This window comes from Nelumbo nucifera, chromosome 4 (genome assembly GCF_055504915.1).
Source record: "Nelumbo nucifera cultivar China Antique chromosome 4, China Antique-T2T, whole genome shotgun sequence".
NCBI lineage: Eukaryota > Viridiplantae > Streptophyta > Magnoliopsida > Proteales > Nelumbonaceae > Nelumbo > Nelumbo nucifera.
In genome coordinates this window covers 37,907,545-37,926,891 of record NC_142652.1, presented here as the reverse complement: position 1 = coordinate 37,926,891, position 19,347 = coordinate 37,907,545, and positions in this window count along the sequence as shown.

Sequence of the window (19,347 nt, the reverse complement as noted above, 5' to 3'; positions counted from 1 at the left end):
AAAATAAAGCGGTCAAGAAATTTTTTCCTTTTTTTATTTTTTTATTCTGTCATTTTTGAAACAACCAATGCGATGCACTTTCCAAAAACCTAACTAATCTCTTTTCATAAAATTTCTCCTAAACTACCTCTCACACTTTCTCCAAAATTATCTCTAATTCCTATTTATCTCCAAAATTATCTCTAATTTAGTAGATAGTTTCTCTCCCAAATTATCTCTAATTACTATTTATCCTCTCCCATACTTTTTATCTATATCTATCTAAAGAACGTTTGGATTAAAAAAGTTAAGAATTATTAAAATATTCTAACAAAATTATATAATAACTTTAAAATATTTATTAAAAACACAAAAAAATAATTTTATCTTTTTACAAAATATATCATGAAATTATGAACTAATAATTTAAATTATGTTTTTCCATATTATCAATTTAATTTTTTTTAATTATTTAATAATATGTAATATTTTTAAATAAATAAAATTCAAATAGAAAAAAAATTAAATGTTTTATAGATTATTTAAATATTTATAATAATATATTTTAAATAGTTAAAACAAGGGAATTATGTAATATATTTAAAAAACTTCTTCAAAGTAGAAAGATAATTATAACATAATATTCAAATTAATAATAATTTAATATATTACAAAATGAATAATGAAATTATGAAAGCTAAATAATAGAAAGGGCCATTTATTAAAATACTTAACTAGCGGGCACCAGTGCGATGCAAGGGATTTATTAAGTGAAAGATACAAAATAGGAAACGTCATTTCATAAAGGGCCATTTGTGAAAGCCAAATAATAGAAAGGGACATTTATTAAAAAAATTCTTCAAAGTAGAAAAATAATTGCAACATAATATTCAAATTAATAATAATTTAATATATTACAAAATTAATAATGAAATTATAAAATAATAACGAAATATTTAACATAACTATATTTTAAATAGTTAAAATAAAGAAATTATGTTATATATTAAAAAAATCTGAAAAATAGAAAAATAATTATAACATAATATTGTAAATAACTAATTTCACTTATATCAAGTAATAATTCAAGAAATAACTTTCAAAAAATTAATATTTATTGTATAGTTGTATATATTAAAATTAATATTTATTGTATTTCAGTAATTATTTGTTGTTTTCGTCATAGATGTATTTTCAATGGTTATGTATAAATTTATTTTGTTTTGTTATTTAACAACAAATTTCAATAATTATTGGAGATTAAACTACTATTATTGAATTTTTTAAATTTGATTTATTGTACTTATTGTATGTATTGTATTTTTGTTATAACTTATTGATTAATTAATATTTATTAAAGATTAAACTATTATTTGAGATCATACTATTTATTGACTAAGTTAATATATTTTTAGTACTTACTGTTTTTTTGTATTTTTTTGTAACTATTGTATTTTTTCATTACCAATATATTTTCAATAATTGTGTATTTTTGCTATAAATTTTCAATAATTATTAGAGATTAAAACTATTGTTGTTTATCGAAGATAAGACTATTAATTTAGCAAAAATTATGAGTGTTCATGAGTTGGTTTGATCTGTCCGTAGGCTACTTGGCCAACCCAATTGAACTGGTCAGGTTGGGGAGTTGGTCAATTGAAACCGGCTCGTCTTTTGTGAAAACCAACCCACTCAAGTTGTATCGCTTTGGGTTGGTTTTCACAAAAGGTCAATCGGTTCAAAAGATTTAAACTTAAAAATTAAATTAAATTTTAAAAATTGCAGTGCAATTATTAAAAAATAAATTTGAAATTAGATTTATGCAATAATACATTTTAGACTGAGAAATATGGGAAATTTCTCACTTTTTCATATTAAAAATTATATTTAAAATATAAAATATTAATATAAAATTAATAATGAAATTATGTAATAATGGTATAAATTATGATTTTATGGATAATTAAATTCAATTAATAATTAATATTTTAAAATTTAAATAATTTACATTTTATTTAAGTATTTAAGTAACAAAATATTTAGCATAACTAGATTTTAAATAGTTAAAATAAAGAAATTATGTAATAGATTTAAAAAAAATTGAAAAGTTGAAAAATAATTATAACACAATATTGAAATTAATAATAATTTAATATTTTTACATAACATTGTAAATAACTAAGTTCACATATATCAAGTAATAATTCAAGAAAATAACTTTAAAAAAATTTAACATTTATTAATGATAATTTTAAACTCTTAATCTATATTTATTATATAATTGTATATACTAAAATTAATATTTATTATATTTCAGTAATTATTTATTGTTTTTTATGATAGATGTATTTTCAATGGTTATGTATTAATTTATTTTGTTTTGTTATTTAATGGAAAACTTCCAATAACTATTGAAGATTAAACTACTATTATTGAATTTTTTAAGTTTAATTTATTGTACTTATTGTATTTTCATTATAACTTATTGATTAATTAATATTTATTAGAGATTAAACTATTATTGTATTTTTGTAATTATTGTAACTATTGTATTTTTTTCATTACCAATATATTTTCAATAATTGTGTATTTTTGCTATAAATTTTCAATAATTATTGGAGATTAAACTATTGTTATTTATCAGACATATTACTATTAATTTAGCTAAAATTATGAGTGTTCATGAGTTGGTTCGGTCCGACCATAGGCTATTTGGCCAACCAAATTGACCTGGTCAAGTTGGGGAGTTGTTTAGCTGAAACTGATTGACCTTTTGTGAAAACTAATCCACTAAAGTTGTATCAGTTTGGGTCGATTTTCACAAAAGGTCAATCAATTCAAAAGATTTAAACTAAAAAATTTAATTTAATTTTAAAAATTACAATGCAATTATTAAAAAATAAACCTAAAATTTAGATTTATGAAATAAAACATTTTAGGCTAAGAAATATGGGAAATTTCTCACTTTTCATATTAAAAAGTATATTTAAAACTAGTCCACTAAAGTTGTATCAGTTTGGTCGGTTTACAAATGGCCAAAGTGAAACTAATCCAACTTGGTCGAATTGGGAAAATTTTGAACCAAAGTCAACCTAAAATACTAGAAAATCAACCAACTCGGGTCGAGTTGATCAGGTTGGTCAGTTCCATAAGTTTGATGAATAAACCTAACTGAAATTAATTATTCCAGGTAGGCAGGACAATTCGTTTTCCAGTGGTCGGTCTTCTTGCAGAAGTGATAGGCATCTGATGCTTTGTCTTTCTTCTGCTTCTTGCCCTTAGTGGCATTCTTCTTAGGCTTCTTTACTTTCCTCTTTCTCATGCCTGTCTTTCCAGCTTCAACAAGCATGGCTACAGGCTCATCCTTTCTAATCAGTTCTTCAGCTCTTTGCAACATATTGCTGAGCTCTTGCAAGCTGACATTCAGCTTGTTCATGTTATAGTTCATGATGAATGGATTAAAGGAAGGAGGCAAAGAATTAAGGATAGCATCTATCTGGGTTGCAAGGTCCAGCCCGGATCCAAGAGCCTCCAACTCGTTGATGTATCTCATCATCCGAAGACAATGGTCGTGAACTTGTTGACCCTTTGACATTTGTACGGTCATGAACTGTTTAAAGACCTTTTGTCGAGTAGAACGATTCTGCTCCTCATACATTGTCCTTAGACTATCCAATATGTCTTTTGCCTCTGTATCGGGTTGTCTAAGGAGGCAATGATGTAACACCAGGCAAGGGAGTTTTTCTCCTCCCATTCTTGATAGTCTCTCCTTCGGGCCTCAGAATCCCTGTCACCCGGACGCTCCGGGGCAGGATTCTTTGCCACTTTGTCCAGCTTTTCAGAAGCTAGGACTAGAATAAGGTTCCTGTACCAGTCAGCATATTTTGGGCCCTTCAACTTGTTGTCATCAAGCAGTTTTGCAAATGATCCGTTTGCCATTTTTTGATAAAAGAGCAAACATCAGTCCACAACCTAATTTGATTCATGTTCATTTCATAGATATGAATTTTAATCTACGTTCCATTTCCATTTATTCGTCTCTGAGATTTCCCTCCTTCCTCAGTGACGGAGACTATGGGTTGTCTCTGGAAATGTGAGAAATCACATAGGGTGCATGGAGCCAACTGTTTCAGCTGCATAACCCCACCACCTTTCTGTGAAGGATCATATCCACTCATCACATGAGCTTTCCCTTTGGCCTCTGTTAGACAAGGTTCAGAGCCGTTTTCAGGTAAACATTTCTGTCCAGTGAGTGCTTACCCATCATGTTCGTGAATGCCAAAGTACCGTGAGAGAGTTCCCATTTTCTAGTGAAGCCCCTCCCACATCGGTCTATGACGCCCCTATCATCTTATGAAACACTCAGACAAGCCCAACAACAAATGATGGAAGGCCTTTAGAGAGTTCATCATATGAATCTCCCTATCACATGCACTCATATTAGCCGGAGGGAACAATTAATTACGCCCTAGTTCTTATTTTAGGTCAAACCAAAGTGGTTCCCACTGACTTTCATAAAGCCAGATTTCGGTGGGCCTAAATCGGCTAGGGTTCCGCACATAACCTCTCGATGAGGTGTGGGGCCCACCACTGAGGGTGGTCATACAATGACCAAAAGGCACACCATGGCAATGATGAGCAATCAGCCATTGTGTGCGCAAAAGCCACTGTCGATGGAGCATGGGCCAAGTACTTATGGCCCATGTATGTAGCACATCACACATCCATACATCACATTCAGGGATAAATTGATCTAATCAATTAACCATCTATAAAGCCCATTTGAAGCCCATTTTAAATCCATAATATTAACCATTAATATTATCTAGGTATATGGGCCGAATGGTTCAACCCATATAGCTTTAAATGTTAAGTGGGCTTTCAACAGTTTTAACCTTTTAAAACTGGGCCTTTACAGGTTGGGCCGAATTAACCATTTAATTAAACACCAATCCTTAGGCCCATTAGAGGGAAAATTAGGGCTGACTTTCAGCCTTGATTAAACCCTAGATTTGGTCCAAATAGTTTGAACCAATCTTGGTTCGAATGGGTCTAGGGTTTGATCTTTAATTAAATCTTTAATTCAAGAAAATAATCTGAAATTAAATACTGATAAAAGAAAAACAAGAATCAGTCAATCAGGGTTGTTCGCACAATCCATCCTGCAAAACAGAGGTTACATCACAGTTTGTAGTTTCATAAACTGCAAATCGCAGATTGCAGTTCTCCCATCTACGAAATCTCCTTTTCTGCGCTGCCATCTTCGATCCAAAATAAAATAAATAGAAATCCTATTTCTATTAATAATTACATCAGATCGAATACCTATACATTGAGTCTAGAAAAATAAAAAAAAAAATATTTACAGACCAAAAATAATTCAAGAACTGCAAAAACGCAGGTTCCCTATGCAAACCAAGAATTCGATCTCCTCTTGTACGTACAACCCATAAATCAAGAAAATCATAAAGAACAATTCTAAATAATAATCAGATTTATGTAAAATTAATTTCAGATTATTTGCCCATTAATTTTAGGAACAGATTTCCCAAAACCCATATCTACGCAAATCGGGTAGAACACCTTCTGCCCATTTGCGCAGGTTCAGATCTGAAACAAACCGGTTCAAGATTTGAACCATGGCTCTGATACCACTGAAGGGATGAGAGATCCATCCCATGGACGCCCAAAGATTGCGGAATAAGGGGCAAATTTCAAAAAATTTTCTCTCCCTTCAACTGGGAATCACATTCCCTATTTAGAAAATCATATTTTCAAGGATCATTCTTGAACCTTAAACTGAACCAGATCTGAACCAAAAGGAGTATGAGAGAATTATACCTGATACGGAGAAGTAGTATCTCCAAATGGAGGTGTTCACGCCCACGAAAGGATCCAAAAACTGCTCCCACTGAAGATGGCGCAATGCAGGATGGAGTAGAATCAGCAATGTTCTTCTCCAAGAACTCTGTCCTTCGCAAAAATCAGCAGGATGGTACGTGAGCAGAGCTTCCTTTCAATCTTTTCTCAAAGAACTGATGTGAATATTCAATCTTGACTTCTCCCACAACTGGAGATCGAACTGGCAAACAGGGCGGCAAGAGCAGGGAGGCAACAAGAGAGTATTCGCAAGGTGCAGAGATCTCTCTTCTTGTGATTTCAGCACTAAAGAAAGACTGATGTTGTGTGTCTCCTCAAGGCTGCCGCCCCTCCTTCTTTTGTTAACCTAAAAAGATTAGCTCCTAATCCAATTAGGAACTGCTTATCCAAATCATATTTGGATAAGACCCCATTTAGGTGATAGGGATAAACCCTTATCTTATCTGCAGATTAGATTAGCTTTCTCCTAATCTCATTAGGAGGTTTCTAGATTTGAATCACATTCAGATCTAGACTCTCTGAGTGGATAGGGTCTTCCTATCTGCTAATTCTATCTCAGAATTCACCCTTTTAATTAACTAAATAAATATCCCAGTTCGAAATGGGCTTTAGGCCCATTAAGCTTATGTGCTCACTTAACCTTCCTAACTGCTGCCCAGTTGGGCTTCCTTGTATGGCGTGGGACCCAAGCATTGATCTACACATCAGCCACATGGGTTCGTCCCAACCTTTGTTATAAGGCTTGGCCGAATACACTGTTATAGACAGTGCACCCCCTGAAACCCATCAAATGGGCTCTACGGGCCCAACACTTACCCTAAGTTGGTCCTTGGGCCAAGCCACCTTGTAACACACAGGGACTGTGGGCAGATGCAAGATTAGCCCACAGGTATTATCTTAAATGGTCTTACATTTAACCTCTCAGCCCATAATGATCATACACTGCCCGACAAGAGATGACTTCTCCCTCGGCTGCAAGGAACAGTGTTGCACTCTCTACTTATATGGATCCTAGGAATTAAAACCTTCTTGCAAACATTTTAGAAACCATAGTACATATACTTTTATATCTCATATAAAATATATTTTGCAAAACAAATCTCAACGATTGAAATCGGCTGCCGGCAGTCTTGTTTTCCATCAGTGAGAGGGCATCCCCGATCATTACCTTTGTCCGACAAAGGGGCTGATCCTGTCACTATGATCACCCACTCAGATGAATTTTCGGACTGTCCCAACATACCCAGGTTTTGACCCCTGCTAAGGATCTCACTGATTGGTACATCAAAGACAACCCAATCCAACACCTAGTGCAGTATCATAATCGAGTCTACGGGTCGGGTGTAACTTTCCAGTTTTGCCCATCAATCTCCAAGGTCCAGGGCAATACTAGAAATCTGGTCCAGTTCAAATATTCAATTAATCCTACACTGTATGTGCCTAGGGTCTCACCTTAGTAGCTGAGACAGGCCACCCCAACCGACTTGGTGGCACCACAGTGTCAGCCTTGTCAGGATAGATCTCCCCAGATCGACCCACTGGCTGTGAACATTCTAAACTAACACGAGTCTCATTAAGTGTCCAGTTTAAGGGTATTACACAGAAAACATACCAAGGGAACATAAATCAAATATGCACTTTTATTCATTTACAAAAAACTCATAAAGTACATCATTCTGATTGAAGATAAGGGCATACAAAATTGTCTAACATTGACCTAGGCTTGGGCTTATGTTACAGGGCCGAAACCTCGGGCCTAAGCTATAGCCCTTATCATAAGTGCAAAGCCTGGCCCGGCCCATGATCTCCCCTAGGTGGGATGTATTTTCTCACCCTTTTGCTCTTGTCCCTACATCCAAAAGGGGTCTGACCTAGAGAAGGAGAGGAATGATTTTACAATTGGTCACTATACGTCTTAAATCTGAGAAACGCAGGTTCTCAATCTAAATCCATAGTCCTTCATTGCTAAATAAAAATAGAAAGGGAATTGAATTTCACACTGACTGGAGAGAGGGGTGCCTAACCCCTCCCTCTCAACTTACCCAAATTGGCCTTATCTTGGCCGAATGGTATGGAGTCACTATTAATTTTAAAATATTTTACAAAATCAAAACCCATGAGGCCCATTACTCCCAGTTATCTATTCTGATGGGTGGCAACTCCATTTTCTCGGCCATGAAGTGAACACTTGGGGTTTATCCAATGAAATGTAGCCAAATAGGAATCCAGTGAAAATTGTATCTTCATCCTTACTGTGGATAAATCCTTTGAAAATGAAATGGTAGTAAGTTTCTACTACAATTATCATTCCAGTTTTGAAATCTTGATCGTGCTTTTATATATGTTTTATCTTAAACCATTTTAAAAATCTGTGATTCCTTGAGGTATATTTTGTTGTAACCATACACATATAATTGCTTATTTTTGGACAAGTTTTCATTAGCATTAAAGCTGGAAGACAATCAAGTCCTTGTTTCTATGAACACAACACTAAACATTTTCCACGTTAAAAGGGAAAAAGAAAACAACTTTCTCTAAATCCCTGTATTGTTTAGTCATTGAAAATTTTTGAATAATTATTAGGTTAGGTTTCGTTACTCCCACAAGCTTTCTCAGTTTTTATGAAAACTAAGGCCAGTTTGGGAGGGTATAAAAGTAAGTGTTTATTCTAAATAAGTGCTTATTTGGGCCACAATTACAATATTAAGCACTTATTGGTGTTTGGAAAATAAGCCTAATAAGTGTTTATTTTAAAAATAAGGACTTATTTTTTAAGCTCAAATTTCCAGCTTTTTTTTAGTTTATTCTTTTTTTTTTTGCTTCCAAAATTATCCATGGTTGGAATTTTAAAATACCACGTATAAAACTATCCTTACTTGAATTTTATAAAAGTACTTTCGTAAAAGTATCTTTATAAAAATAATTCCATAAAAGTGTTTTTATAAAAGTACTTTCATAAAAGTGTTTTCGTAAAAGTATTTTTATAAAAGTGTTTTCATAAATTTTGAAAAAAAAAGGATGGCAAAATAGTTACAAATGCTTATTTAAATACTTATTGGAGAAAAAGACTACCAAACACCCAATATGAAATAAGTGTTCATTTTTTAAAATAAACACTTGAAAAAGTTGAGATCCAAATGCAAATAAATATTTATTCCAATAAGCATTTATTTTAACATAAACACTCTCAAACATAACCCAAGTTTCCCTTTATAACTCATCTCTTCTGTTTTGGTTCAGATTTTGAAGCTTCCTCCATTGACACCACTATTAACGTTGCATTTGATGACCATATGGCTTCATCAATTGATGAATCAACCGTCCTATCTGGATGGTGCATTTCAGATCGGTCGCATCATCTTTCCACGTGGCAGGAATGGGTGAAGAATAACCCAACAGTGAGATGAGATCTGGGCTCAGACCGGACGTAGAACTGTTTTAGTGGCTAGGTCAATGGTTGAATGATTCAACCTTTTGGTTCGACCATTAATTCAGCTCTTTTGAATAGAAATGCAGAAAGATAAAAAAAGCAACAGTGTTTTAGAACGGATCAATGTCAAATCAAAATAAGCTTAAAACAATATATAGTGGGGAGGAGAATTTGACTAAGTCAACATTTTAAACAACCAAGAAATCAAAGAACCGTTTTTGACTGCCAATTTTGAGGTCGAACCCTCCAGTCTGGTCCGAGTCTGACAACATTAAATTGAGCAACCCATCTAGGTTTTTGGAATACTTTTCTCCGTGGAATGAATATACAAAGTTCATAAATACAACCAACCCTTTTGTTAAGCTTCCTTCTGCTTTTCTACAAAAGTAGTGGAAGGGGAAAAAATAGAAAAATATTATATCATTGTTGGTTATATTGTTCACTGGACAACAAACAAAAGGACAAAGTATTGTTCATTATTAGACAAGTAGGTTGTGGTTGATTTGATAGAAAGTTATGGAATTTTATAAAATTTGAAAAAGAAATTTTCCTCAATTTTTATTTCTCTCCTATTATCTTCAAACCAAACATAGCCTTAGGATCGCACTGGATTAAACATTTGTGAAATTTTAGTAGACCTGAGGTCAAACCTAAAACCTGTATAGTTGAAAACTCTTCAACTCAGGCAACCTAACTTGCAGTCTTAATACATAATACAGTGCACAGTTTCGGTCTGAAAATTTCGGCACAGCCCGAGGTGTTCCAACCTCAGGAGAAATCACATCTAAGCCCAAAGCTTAGACTGTGTTTGGTTTGATGGAAATTCTGGGAAACTGAGAGAATTTTCTTAAGAAATTTACAAAATTTGTTAAAGGATTTTCCTGCAACTCTCTCTCTCTTTTTCTATCAAACCAAACACAGTCTTGGTGGATTAATTTTGGCTAACAAAATCATTCCCTTGACTCGAGCCCAAAACCTTATGGCATGGTAGTAGGTGCCAACAGACAATAGATTTAGCATCATTTGAAGCCTCGTTATGTCTTGTAAGAAAACAAAACCAAGAGATTGAAATGGATCAACTTAACCTAACTGACTAGAAAATCCCCGCCCCATTGAAATGGATCAATTTAATTTGTTCGTCAATGTGAATGGTTATGTTTTCTTTTAACAAAAACAGTTGCTACCACAAAAGCGGAAAAAGACATGGTATCAAAAAGTTTTGATCAATCAAAATCCACCCATGAATTTTTGATAAATAACAACTGATTGGTTACCATGTTTATCATTCTAGTTGATTGGTCAGATGTTTTTCGGATATTATATCTTTTTTATATTATAGTTACCTTTTGTTTTTTACTCACAGGACAGTTGCTTTTGTTTTAGAAACAATATTAATCCCTCATGACAACATATATACAAGTACAAGAGATATTTCCGATGTATGACTGCAAATACTGTGAGATTGGTGTGTGAAGAGTGCTGTGTGTGAGGAATAAATCCAGGATTCTCCTTTTAACTACCACAGAGTTACACCATTTTGGCAATCTAAAGCTATCTTAATCTGGTTCATCCAGTCAGATCCGGTCTCCCATGGTTAGAATTTCAGAAATTGCATAGGATGATTTGGAGGAGATTGACGTAAATCCAAAAGTAGGCAAAATTGAAGTATTGAAAAGCACCAGACATTAATATTTTCCATTTTTCAAGCCTTTAATTTCTTCTGATTTGCCTCAATTCTTCTCAAGAGAAGCTAGATATGGAGTGACACTTACAGTTTTGGACCACGGTTTCTTTGTGGACGTATTGTCACGGTCAAGTACTTGGTCCTTCTGTGTACTGTTGAACCGCATGTTTGATGAGCTGGGGGATATGTTGCAAGTTTCAAGTAGACCTGTTCACAGGCCAGGGTTCGGATTCAACCCATATCTCACCATTTTACACTGTTTCAGGTTCTAGTTTTAAATTGGGTTATTCAAATTTTGGCAAAAACTAAGGTTGAGACCATCTAGTGAATAGGTCTAATTGCAACTTGGTGGGTTTAACTGGATGGACCCAAGCCTAATGTAGTTGAAATTCTTCAAATCGGATAACGTGACTTGTAGCCTTATATCCCACTGTTATTGGACCCATTTGAGCTGGTTGGTCATAGTCGAATGGTCCAGTGTCTTAGGCAATCGCAAAATTAAAAAAAAATAAAAAGAATGTCAAAATAAACTTTAAGTAATAAATATTTTGGGGCTAAACACTTAACACTCGTTAGCATGATTATATATGGAATCTTTGACCAGATCAATGTTTAAGATTATAGGGCCTAGGGGTGAGCATGTGTTGATTCAGTTCAGTTCTATGGAAAAATCTGGAATCTATCCTATAAGGATTGGTTATTCCAGGTTTTTGGAACCGGAATCGACCTTACCCTATGAAGGTCGGTTCTAGGGTCAGTTTTAGCTTTGGTGGTTTTGGGGTTGGTTCTAGGGTCCTGTGCTTTCTTTGCTCTCCCCAGCCCCTTAAAAAAGGCATTTTATTTAAAACTTTATTTTAATAAATATAATGTATAGTTTAAAAACTAAGTTATCTTTATTGATTAAATTGGATAACTTAATATGTAGATTATCACTATATGATTCAAAACTTATAATTTAAATTTATATTTTGTAAATATTACATTTTATGCTATTTATTGTACACATTCAAATATTAAATAAAAATAAATGATCAAATCACTAAAATAAATCAATAGTTAAGTGAGAACAGGGCCTTTATAACCATGAGTGCTTGGATTCAAATCTTTACATCCTCAAAAGTATTTTAAGGTTTATTTCAAGTTAAATTTGGTTCTAATGCAAGTTCCACTAAAACCAACTAAAACCTGTTCGAGATTGACTTGAGGTGGGGTCGATTCAAGATTAATTTAAGGTCGACTCCATTCAATTCCAGATAAAACCTACTCATTTGCTCACCCCCTAATAGGGCCCATTTGAGAGGACTTAGCTTTATGTATACATGCTCGAAGAAGCCATTGAAAAAGCGTGGGAATTAGTCTAATATTGGGGTTATCTCTCCCCATGAATTTTATAAATGGATGCTTTTCCTTTTTCCTTAGAGAAGATCAGGGTTCATTGAAAAGGACTTATATGAACTGAGATAGTCAGTCGGTGCCCCTCCCTACATAAATGCATGGAATCAAATCCGCCTAAGTCCAAATTCTCCATCATTAAGGTCACTGGATTCATACACATGTACCCTGCCGTCCCTACCCCCCTTAATATTCCTCTTGTAATACTGAAAATGCTTTACCAAATATTGCCTGTGATGGGGATTTCACTTCACCTAGTAAAATCAAAAGCGACAGTGTGAAATCCCTCCCAAACGGGACCTTTTTCTTTTTCATCTCTCTTTGTACACCGTTCGTCGACAGGCCCCTTTCTTTTTCAATACAATGTTTTCGTCACCAAGTTATAGTCCAAAAGTGCCTACATGGGAAATGCTGTAAACGTAAATGAAAAGCTCAATGCTCAAATATACCAAAGCAAAACATTTCTTTTTATTTATTTGCTTTTTTTTTCTATTTGGAGGGTTTGAATTGGGTTTTTGTCAAAATTTGAATGGATTCTACCTAAAGGCTTGAGCCTAAAACAGTGTAAAATGCTAATTTGGGCCGACCCGAGTTTCACCCCTAATGATAAATCGGCCTTCAGTTGCATTTTTTATTAATAATTTGGAGAAGAAACATAAATCCTTTAGGCTATGTTTGGTTTAAAGGAAAAGGTAGGGAAAGGAAGAGAAAGACAAAAAAATCAATACAAGGTTTGTAAAGATTTCCCTACCTTCCTCTTCCTTTCTCTACATTTTCCTTCAAACCAAACATAACTTTAGGGTTTTAATTTGTCCAAAAGTAAGTTTGTTCTGGCCATGTAGCAAGGGTTGTGGGGCTGAAATTTGCCCCACGACATGAAAGGCTCCTTTGTCATGTAGTCTTTCTTTCCTAAACAAACTCAACTAACAAATCAAATCTCTAATTTAAGAATGAAGATTAATTCACTAGCCATATCAAATAGGAAGCTTCCTCACAGAAGTTGGTATGATGTTATCAATCCAAACAAAGTACAAATCCTCTGGATTGGCCACCCATTCAGTCCTATAATCCACATGTGTTTTGTACAAATAAAATCAGCCATCCAATTTTTCAATATTTTAATACTAAAAGATATCCGAATAAACGGCTTTGTTCTGACCATGTGATAAGGTTTCAGGAATCAGATGCCAAAGATAAAAAGCTCCTATTAAATTAAGGATGGTAAGAGGGTTGTGTGGGGCCATCATATGTCCCAAATCACATGTTAGATTCCTTGAGTATTCAGACCCATGAAACAAGTAGCTGGTTATGATGAGGGTGGTAATTCTAGGCTGCATTTTATCCTCCAGAAAATGAGGGTTTTCAACATTTTTTCAGGCAGGATTGTGGAGAAAAGAACAATTAAGGATTATTTGGTAAGACAAAAGTTTTTATCCATATAGGTGGGTAAAAGTTGCTTTGAACAGGTAAGTCATAAGTGTTAAGACATCAGCTAGCTCACTCAGTTGGGATCCATTCCCACGGGTGGATTTAGTTGGGATTTTGTTAAAATTTAAATGGGCCCAGCCTAGAAGTCTGGGTCTGATGCATGCTGTGTAAAAGTCTATATATTCAGGGTTAAGATCTGCTACCCATAAGCTGTTCTCACATTTATACCCATGAGACATTATAACTATGCATTGGGAACATCTCCCTTGTCATTCACAGAGAGATGTTCCCAAATCCCAATACACAGTGGTGGCACTTTGTGAGTATAAATGTGGAACAGCTTGTGGGTAGCAGATTCGAAAGCTTCAATGAACTGTGACCACACATCCACCGCATGAATTGGCTAGCATCCCGCTTTATGACCTCAGTTCCCACTAAATTTTCACAGGCTCTTACTCCTTTTGTGGTTTTGCTAATTAAGTTTTCAAAAATTACTTGATGAAATTCAGAAAAAGCCTAAAATATTTTCCAAAACACTATATAAAGCAGCTTTTAATGACCTTTAGCCACAAATAACTAATTTTAGAACACATGAGCTTCTTTTCTACAATTTTCAAATGACTAGATCATCTCTTTCCCTTTTGAAAGAGTAGATTTTCCCACCATAATGTGCTATGGATAAGTTGTGCCAAAAACAACTGTAGTGTTTGGACATGTAACCAGAATTGTATCAAGGATGAATAAATTCTCCACCAAAAATAAAAAATAAAAAAATAAAAAATTACACATTTTTTTCTTCTATTTATAGCATTTGGAGGATAGATCGATCTTGTAAAATTCTAGATTCAAAATATTCGTATTGCAAAGAATATCTTAAAGACAATTTTAAGAGAAATATCGAAAATGACAAAATGTATGAACATAATGAAATAATTAATATATGATGGCTCAAATGACCATAAAAAAGATTAAGAAACACATTTTAATGGTCTATGTGAAGTATGAACTATCATGATACACTTGGGAAATATTGGCAAATGGTAGGAGAACTAAAATGTGCATGTATTGTATACTTTATTTAATATCATTAATTGTTTCCCTTCTAATTTTCTGGTTGAAAAGGTATTTATTAAGAGAAGGTCCATAAAGGTGACTTAAAACACGTATCATCCTAGTAGGTTGTAGTACAGAATAATAAAAAAAAATTTAGTCTGATCATGTGGGCAACCTGGATTTCACTCTTGCCAATTGAATACATTTTTTATAGTACAGCAGTGATTTTGAATTTAAATTATGAGACTTAAAAGGGCCTTAATATTGTGAATGAGAATTTAATGACATATTTTATATTTAGAACAGAGATTAAAAACGGTATAATACATACTTAATGTGCCATGTGCCAAATATGTATTGTTCCCCATCACACAGTGTTTTAAAAAGGGTTTCTTGCAGATAAGGGCAATTTTTTGCCATGAATCAGGAAGCTTCAGCACGCGAGATCTTTATGAATCAGGAAGCTTCAGCACCCAACACCATGTGAGACGGAGACCCGCTCGAGATGACCTCAAACCCAATGTGGGACATTTGAGAATTCGAAGCTTCCTGGATCTTTATGAAACTTTTGAAGCTTCATAAGAGAGAGAAGAGGCCTGAAACTTTTGAAGCTTCGGTGATATTTTTCAAAATAATCACATAGGCAGAGGAAGATGAAGATAAAGAACAGTGTCATTGCCCTTCCTTGATATTTTTCAAAAGAAGTTACTTTACTTTGATTATTTTATAAAACTATTATCTTTTATTGATATTCAGGGCAAAAAGTTGCCCTTTTCTGCTAGAAACCCTTTTAAAAACCCAAAGGCTGATCTGCTTTTTCCCTCCGGGTTGCAGGTCAGAGGTTTAACCATCTAAGGTGACCCATGATGTCATATATAATATATAACACAAATACATATATAATTATGTTCTGCATATAATATATGTATATCTTATTTTAGGCATAATTTATAATTGTTATAAATTAAGAAAATTAAAAAATCGAGACTCTAAGGCCAAAAAGTGGGTCAAAGCATTTTTCCCCTCCTTACATTGCATAGGTTGTGAAAAATTATCCAAAATATCAAAAAAAAAATGCAAAGTTATGGTCTTTGGAGATTGCTGATCAAGTCAACAATTTTTAAGAGAATAGTGGATTCTAACTTTAACTCAAACCAGAATTATGACTATATCACGGGTCGAATGATTGAACCGGCTGGATCATCAACGGGTTGAAAACATTAGTATCAACCAAATGACCAATACATATAAAGACATATTGATTGGTTCATATCAAAAAAGTTTTTGTATACCACCAATAAAATACGCAATTCATTGTATTCATATAGAATAAAAAAGCACTTTCGGCAAATAAAGTCAATTAAGCAAATCTCTTCCCCTGATTACGGTAAAAAATGTCAATGAGTTGTGTTTGACAATGAACCTGCCCTAATCAGACCCTATTTAGTCAAGTTTGGTGTATCCAGTTGGTTTAATTTGCTGGGGTAGTCCTAGTCGGATTCTGCTTCAATTCAATGAACCTACCCTACATTCTGTTTGGTTAGGGTCAAGGAAAAACCCACAATGAACCCAACACATGTAAGACATTAACGATTCCTCCTCTGAAGTTTCTGACAATAATAATAAAAACCTCTCTTATAGTTTTATTTTAATAAATACCTTTCTTGAACTTTTGAGAAATTCAACAAAAATCTTCTTTTTGTCGCCTTCCCAAACAGAAATCGTTAGATTGATGCACCAGTTTTTTCTAAATGCACATTCTACTCTTTAATAAATTATTTTACATACAAAATTATTGAAATAACCTTATTTTAACTTGACAAAAACCTCCTTTAATAGTTATTTTATAACGTTTTTGTCAAGTTAAAACAAGGTTATTTCAGTAATTTTGTATGTAAAATACTTTATAAAAGGGTAGAATGGGTATTTGAAAAAAAAAAAAACTGGTGCATCAGTCTAACATTTTCCGTCAAAGAAGATAACAAAAGGAAAGTTTTTGTTGAATTTCTCAAAAGTTTAGAGGAGCTATTTGTTAAAATGAAACTATAAGGGATGATTTTATGATTGTCATAAACTTCAGTGGAGGTTTTTGTATTTACCCTAATTTTTAATTAAAATAAAAATGATTAAACTATGATGCTAAAAAGATATGATAATGGAAAGACTTATAACCAATCAACTGATATCATAAAAGTGGCAATCAATCAACTCAGTTCTAATCAGAATTCATGAAGAGTTTTGATTGGTCAAAACCTTTTCGACATCATGTTTTTCGGCATCATAAATTTTCCCTTCAAAAAATTCAACTAAAACGTTTATTTTGGTTTTATGAAATGGCATCATATTCCGCTGGAATTCTTATTCAGAGTGAGCAGCGAATTTTTTTTTTTTCAGTAATCGGCATGAAATCAAACCCACAGAACTGTAGGCATTCTATGCACGTGCATCCTGCTATGACCCATACTCCTCATTCCCCTGCAATGTGTATTATGTAATACCAAAAGCAAAAGTAAAAAAGTTATGATGTGATTGGTTATAAAGCAAAATTGAAGAACATTTAAATATAGCATGTGAGAGGCATGCCCTGAAAAATATTGCATGTGCCAAGTCAAGTTTGGAATTTGGAAGCATGTGCTTTTGGTATAATTTAATCTTAGGGAGTGTTTGTGGATGTGTATGATTTGTGTTTTTCAAATCGAAATTAATACACTTATTGCATTTTTTTATGATGTGACAATTGTTTTTTGTTTTGATCATTTGTTTGTTCGAATGAACCAGTGTTTTAAAAACTGCATCAAATCAGAAACGCCATGGTCATGGTTGTCTAGTTCAACCTCTCAAGTTCCTGGTTTCAACTTTAAATGAACCACAAAAGCGGTCCTGGTTTCAAAAGCTATGTACTTTTAATTCTGCTACTTCCAAACTTTGGCCGAGCCGATCAGTTGAACTGGTCAACCCATACTTTTTAATTCTGCTACTTTCAAACTTTGGCCGAGCCGATCAGTTGAACTGGTCAACCCATCATCCAACCATGTTTCCAGTCCATTTTGGCTTGGTCAATGACCTATTAACCCAAACAGTTGAATCATTGAATCATTTAACCCTACCAGGTAGTTACAAATCATGCATCAATTCTTTTTTTGTCTTTTTTATAATTTTATGATATCATAGTTTTGAAAACTGGACTCGACTGGATAGTCGGATTGATTGATTGGAATTAATCAGGCAACCGGTTTTGTTTCACCATAAAACTGCTCTTGAATAAAAATAAGAAAAAAAACTATTGATTTGGCCAATAATTCGTTGACCCAGATGGTCGAACCATCAACCCATTGATCTGGACAACTGTTTTTTTATTGTAATTTTGTTATTTTTTTAATTAGAACGGGCCATTCACTCGAACCGAATGATTGGACTGTTTGACCCAAAAACTAGTTCCAAAATGATTTCATGTCCGGTCCAGTTTTTAAAACTTTAATTACCATTACCTATAACAAAAATTCTTATATATACACTTAATTATATTTAATATGAAAAATATTTAATAAAAAAATTATGATACCGAAAAGATATAATATTAGAAGAGCTTTGATTACCCCATAAATTTTGATGAAAATCACTTGATTGGTCACCTCTTTCATGTCTTCCCGGTATCATAGTTGAATCCTATTTAATATTAGATATATGTTCAACTTTTTTTATTATAGAAATTTTACATTTTTATTTTATTATTCTTTTATTTATAACATCACGAATTGGTCTACGCGGCTGAATTACTGGCCAACCTGACCATCTAAACAATGATCCCGTTATTAGGTCGGTTTTTAAAACAGTGTTGCATAAAATTTGTAACCAAACAAGTCCCTTCGCAGGTCGTACGGAGTAAGTTATCAGTACCTAGTAGACGGGTTCATGCGTCTAGCGATAATTACGTTCAGCCTTTCCGCTTTGGCTTAAAACAGCTCAAGCCTCAAGACTCAGAGCATTTGACAAGTGACAAAAGCGTCCAGCACTGAATTACTGAACCCGATCCAACAGAATATCATTGAAAACCCGACCAGCAATTCCCCCCGGCCCCTACTCCCCAGCTGAGCTGACTCGGTCTGTCTATTAATTACACCGCATTTAGCACTTCACACGCCTCCACCTAATCAACGACCTGGTCACCTCGGTTCTCAACCCGACCCGTTTCCATGATGATTATCATGGTAGCCACGCGTTACGTCCGTGTTGCCACCGGGAATGAAAACCCGGGCAAAGCCGGGTCAGTCGCCCCCCCGGTTGACGGGCAACGGTCAGCACGTCAACCATTCAAATCCCAGCTCATAATTTCAATATTTCATCAGAGCTACTGTTCCATCTATTACCGTTTCTCAATCCTCCCACTCTTTTTAACGGTCTCTCGGTGAGTCTGTTCTTCGCTTTCAAACTTTCAACGGTCAATATTCAAATCCCTCACAGAACAGACCTTCCATTTCAATATTTTCCCTCTCTCTCTCTC